Source organism: Macrobrachium rosenbergii, chromosome 30 (assembly GCF_040412425.1).
Source record: "Macrobrachium rosenbergii isolate ZJJX-2024 chromosome 30, ASM4041242v1, whole genome shotgun sequence".
Lineage (NCBI taxonomy): Eukaryota > Metazoa > Arthropoda > Malacostraca > Decapoda > Palaemonidae > Macrobrachium > Macrobrachium rosenbergii.
Genome location: NC_089770.1, coordinates 2,656,477 through 2,662,555, shown reverse-complemented (window position 1 = coordinate 2,662,555; position 6,079 = coordinate 2,656,477). Strand labels below are relative to the sequence as shown.

At 35.2% G+C, this 6,079-nt stretch overlaps 1 long non-coding RNA gene across 1 annotated transcript; it reads right to left on the bottom strand.

The window, feature by feature from the left end:
• Nucleotides 1-1,094: 1,094 nt before the first annotated feature.
• Nucleotides 1,095-4,896, bottom strand: LOC136854759 (uncharacterized). The gene is made up of 4 exons (XR_010857782.1): nucleotides 4,704-4,896; nucleotides 4,160-4,248; nucleotides 3,669-3,791; nucleotides 1,095-1,506 (listed from the first exon to the last, which is right to left on the bottom strand). It is a non-coding gene; the product is annotated as an uncharacterized lncRNA (long non-coding RNA).
• Between the last annotated feature and the right edge of the window lie 1,183 nt (nucleotides 4,897-6,079).

The following is a 6,079-nucleotide window of genomic DNA, read 5'->3' as shown; positions in this document are numbered from 1 at the left end:
AGGGAATTAGAGTGGTTGGACAGCAAGATAATCGAGAGATTCAGAAAAATGAAGTAAAAGGATCTAAAGGTGGAACTGTGACAAAACCCCACAGCTGCACTAAGCAGTAGTTAGAGGGGTTGGACAGCTAGATGGAAGACGGGTGAAGGGGAATGTAGGTAAAGTAAAAAGCTTAAAACAAGGGTGCAGCTAAGGGCAGAGACGTTGCAGACACCCTTCAGTAATGCCTGCAGTGCACCGCGTGATTTGCACCGAGAGCACTAATACCTTATCTGGACAGATCTATAGCTATCTAATTCGTTCCTAGACTCGATCAAGTTAATTTTTAGTCTAAAATTTTTAGGCTAAATTTTCTCAAATGCTTTCAAGAGTTACTCGAGGCCCCAGTGTGAAGAATTTTATTGCACGACCAGATAATGAAAATGAGAATTACACGTACTAATAATTTAACTTCAATAACTCAGTCTACGGTGATATGTTTCCATTAATTTACATCTAATACAAAATTCAAACTAAGACTAATTCAGCTGAAAGTAGATTATCAAATAGTCGCACTTTCGTTCTTTGTCATACGAAACCAAAGCTATTTGAGTTTCATTCAAACTACACTAATTGTTTAATGCAGGATTATCTACATTTATTTAGGTGCATATTGACATATCTAAACCCGAGTTTCCTTTAAACTTTAATTTTTGAGTATGATTAATCATGTAGTTGCACTTTTCTTTCTGTCGAACATTTTCCTTTAAAAAACCACTTAGCAGGAATGAAATTTCAAATTTAGGTGGGAATTCCAGTCATTCAAATTACGTTCATCATATCTCAAATAATACTTTTTATCAACTTGTGTTTTACTAATCAGCACTACTTTTAGGTACAGGCTCATTTATGCCCTACTAATTCAGTTTAATTTCCTGACATTTAAATATAAAGTAAGCATCATAAAAATGCTTAAGATTTTTTGTTACCTTTCACCTGCTGATCTGAACCATGGTAGTTTTAGGAATTAAAGATTAAAACATCGTAACTATTTTAATATGTATATTACCTACTGATTAGTAAATATAGAGTGACATGTAACTCAAATTATACCGTACGTTCATATCCAATATTTGAAAGGCTTAGTATTTTATCATAGCTTGTCAAGATAAACAGTTTAATTGGGTAGTTTGGATTGTTTATTCGAGATATGAAGTAATGGAACTGGCTACCATGTATATTTTATAGCATTTTCCGGTAAGACCATTCGTCGTTTACATAAAGGCCGTTCAAAAGCATTCATTAACAGGTCAAATAATTTATTACAGTGAATAATTATTACCTGAACTGAAAAGCCTTGTGGGTTAAGTGAAAACCCAAGATGGTGGAAAAACCCAATTTCACAGGAGCCCAAACAGGGAAAGCACCCTGTTACAGATATAACTAAGCTGTTACGTGAATCGGAAGATCGGTTCATAACTGTCAGTTTTAACAGTTCTGATGCCTGTAACTTCAGCCAAACCCACCCTGTAAAAATAAATTAAGAGCGACAGAAAGGATTTGATATATGTAATTGTATTACAAGAAATATACAATTAGTAAAATAGAGATTTGTTAACCGATTTATATACAAAGCATTCAAAATAGACCCATAATTTTTTACAAAAACCTTACTTTAGATATCTCTGGCCAGAACTACGAATATTGGGGTACAGAAATGTTACCAAGAGACCTATGGTACAGTGACACGAGGTACCTACAAATTACTGAGAAATAGCAAAGGTGTATCCAAACTGGCTGACGCGTGGCCTGTGGTACCCAGAAATAACAGGTGGCATGGATATCCAAAACAGCTAAAAAAAATTGCAATGGATTGTCCAAAATTTACTTTAAAAAAGTGACTGGTAATTAGTAATGGGAAACCCAAAAAGTGACTGGCAATTAGTAATGGACACCCAAAAAGTGACTGGCAATTAGTAATGGACACCCAAAAAGACTGGCAATTAGTAATGGGACACTCAAAAGTGACTGGCAATTAGTAATGGGACACCCAAAAAGTGACTGGCAATTAGTAATGGGACACCCAAAAAGTGACTGGCAATTAGTAATGGGACACCCAAAAAGTGACTGGCAATTAGTAATGGGACACCCAAAAAGTGACTGGCAATTAGTAATGGGACACCCAAAAAGTGACTGGCAATTAGTAATGGGACACCAAAAGTGAGGCAATTAGTAATGGGACACCCAAAAGTGACTGGCAATTAGTAATGGACACCCAAAAAGTGACTGGCAATTAGTAATGGACACCCAAAAGTGACTGGCAATTAGTAATGGGACACCCAAAAAGTGACTGGCAATTAGTAATGGGACACCCAAAAAGTGACTGGCAATTAGTAATGGGACACCCAAAAAGTGACTGGCAATTGGCAATGGGATAACCACAATTAGCAATGGGATAACCACAATTAGCAATGGGATAACCACAATTAGCAATGGGATAACCACAATTAGCAATGGGATAACCACAATTAGCAATGGGATAACCACAACTAAAAAAAAAGACTTGGATACTTAAAAATTATATTTTAATGGGATATCCAAAAATGGCAAATGCATGCTCAAAGACATACCCAAACTGGCTAAGACAAGGCCTGTAGTTTTTAACTAGAAAAAATATAGTCCCAACAAACTAACAAAAGAAGGAACTTCCCAGTGATTGCTAACAAGCAAAGGCTATGGTTGGTAAGCAAGCTGCGTATACCAGCTAGCATTAGTTTTCATGATCAGCAGTGAATAAAACTTAACAGGAGTCTAAAGCGTGGCTGTAGAAGTACAGGTTTGTTCATTGTGATACCACCACAGGTAGCTTGAGGGTTGTTCACTGTGCCATACTAAAATAGTAAGTCTGTTCTTTGTATTTTTCACGATAGTTTTAAAATTACGTTAAATCTTAAAAAAATTCAAAGAACATTTTAAAATTTCAAAGAACAATTTAAACATGAAAACCATAAGAAAAAACTATCCAAAAAAGTAAAAACCTAAATATCTAAGAATACCCTAAATACCTAAGAAAGCTAACTGGATATTTACGTTAATGTTTAACATAAGTCTTAAATTTAACAGTCTTAAATTTAAATGAAATCTTTTCAAGCTAAAGAAAAAGGCAAAACTAAATTGTATATTTTAAATTTGATTATAAAAAACTATTAAAAATTCTAGAATATCGGCAAACTGTCGAGACAAAAAATAAGTTAATTTTAACCCTGACAGTTATAAGATTTAATAAACTTCAAATGTTAAGTTAAAGAAAAAATAAGTTAAAATTTTAATCTTGACATTGTTGTACGATTTGTTTAATAAACTTCAACAAACTTCAAATGTTAAGTTAAAAGGAACAAAGCAAAGTAAGAATTAAAAATAAAATTCTACATTACTTGAAAACTTTTAAAAATCTATTACGTTAACTAAAAATAACCAGACTGGTGTAATTCAAACCTGAAAGAAAAGTCGAATTAGGTTTGCGAAACCCCCCCTCCCCCAAACCTCCCATGCCCTGTTCCATAGGTCGTATGACCATTGGAACAGGACATGGGAGGGTCCTCCACCCCTACAGGGGCACCGCCCCTGTAGGGGTGGAGGTAAAAAAAAGTTTAAGTTGGTTTGTATAAAAAAAAAAGACTAGGTCTTACCCGATTAACTAGCCAGTATGTAATTGCTTTACAATCCTAGTGATCGGAGTCTTCATTTTTTTCCCGCTATAGTAGCTTGAATACTTATCCTGGCCTCAGAAATTAAGTCTATTTCACAAGCATCTGGAAATAGTCGAAAATTTATCATTGTGTATATGTCGATATCATGCACGATATATAAATCCGTTGAATTATGAACAAGTATATTAAATCTCGTTTTTACGTGGTTTATAGGTTATAAAAGAATTTATCCACATTGTCCACATTTGAGAAAACTTAAAACACTAATTTTGAATTCACTTTGATCTGGAAATAAATATTTTCTTTATTTTGCATAATATTGAGTTCACTTTAATCTGGAAATAAATATTTTCGTTATTATGCAAACTAAATAACTAAATGACAGCTGAAGTCTATAGGGAACTTGCAGCAAGATTTAATGTACTAAGTTACTGTAATATTACAAAGCACGAAACAAGTTGAATACGTACCTCCTTAGAACCACAAACTTCCAGAGGATGAAGCGAGATCATATCACAATCGTTGCTTTGCACAAAATTCTTCGGAGATTCGCCAAACCCTGAAAATCTATAACCAGTTGTCTGTATCTAGTAATTGAACAGACTTGGATGCCTCAAAGTATGAAATAAAAACTAACTTTAACCTGTAAAAAAATTTGATCAGGCATCTATGAAATTTAGTGATTTTACATATTAAGACTAGTTACCCTCACCTATATGATAGCCTTGTTAAGTTAAGCTAGTTTTCCCAGAGCATTTAAGTTTAACACCTGGGCCATATAAGCTAGTTAAGTTAGGCTATCAAAGTATTTAAGCTGAAAGTCAACTAATGCGTCTAAACACCAGTTTAGGAAGTTTCAAACTGACTCAGATCGTGTAAAAAATAAAATGCTTAAAATCTGGCTTTAAGTTGAAAACAATACCCTAAAATAAATTTGAACAATCCACAAGATCTTAGTCTAAAAGTTGAAAAAATACCAATAAAAATATAAAACGAGTAACAAAGAATACTTACGTTAGCACTCTGAGAAAGTGTCCATTCAGTCACGCAAAAACATTCCTGTAGACCACTCGATACTCTTATGCTACTCAGCTGCTTATATCGCCGACGTAATTTGTAGATCGCCCACAAAACACGAAACCTAAGACTATACTCCACTCAGGAGCTTAGATACTCCGCCGACACCGGCACGACGAAAGTAAAAGAGAATGGTTTCTGTTACGATGAAAATAGCCTATGTTGACGTCACCAGCAGGGACCGCTAGTCAGAGTGAGTCAGAGTTTTTCAAGGACGATGAACGCCAGAGACAGTCGCTTTTCTGGGTGCCCGCTTTCTTTGAGGGCAGGCTGAAGAGAATCCGTTGATCTCTTGGACACTGGAACTTTATTTTTTCGGGGACTTTATTTTTTTCCCCATTTGAAACCAAATTGTTCTCTGCGTCATAAAATGGGTAAATTTTACCGTTTATTCATTCTTATACAGTATCCAATTGAAGTTACTTCAGAAAAGTATATTTTAGCCCTTTCTCCTCATTCGTACACAATATCGCATTAATATTACTCGAGAATGCTTTATTTTCTCTCTCTCTCTCTCTCTCTCTCTCTCTCTCTCTCTCTTGTGCGTGTGTTTGCATGTGTGCGTGTTCATTTGAAAGACGAAACAGAAAGTAGTAGGGAGTACAGAAAGAATGGATGAAAAAATAAAGAAATGGATACAAATGTAAGGAAAACACAACGAGAATTCGCTTGAAACTTTGAGATTCCAATTGCAAAACATCCTGAGGAACAGTTTAAAACAATTTCATTTTTATCGCAATGGCGATATGAAGAGATGAGTAGATTGCCAAATCATTAATTAAAATTACATCACCCCTGAAAATGCTATCTCCATCATTGTTTCCGGTAATAATTTTCAGAAACACTGAGAGAGAGAGAGAGAGAGAGAGAGAGAGAGAGAGAGAGAGAGAGAGAGAGAGAGAATTATATTGCCACTAAAAATGTGATAAACTAATATTCCACACGAACCCCAACCACCATAATACAAGCGTCACAAAACTCGTTATCACGCACAATAAAAAAGAAAAAAAGTCCTGAAAAAACACACACTCCCAAAGTTTGTCAAGAACCCACTTCGCTCACACGAGGTAAACTGCAAGCAAGGTAAACTTTCCGAGTGGCCATTAAACCTGGCCTCAAATCTGGCATAAGTTACCCGACTCAAAAATATTGCTTTATTTTCAGAAGTTCGAGACAGTATGAGAGCCGTCTCGTAAGGTTAATGAACTCATGAATTTTGCCGAAGTTTGGCCCTAAAGATTTTCATTTGTTTTAGAGTTGAGCCAACGCTTAGGTTAATGCATGACATTGGTAATTATAATTACAATCATAAG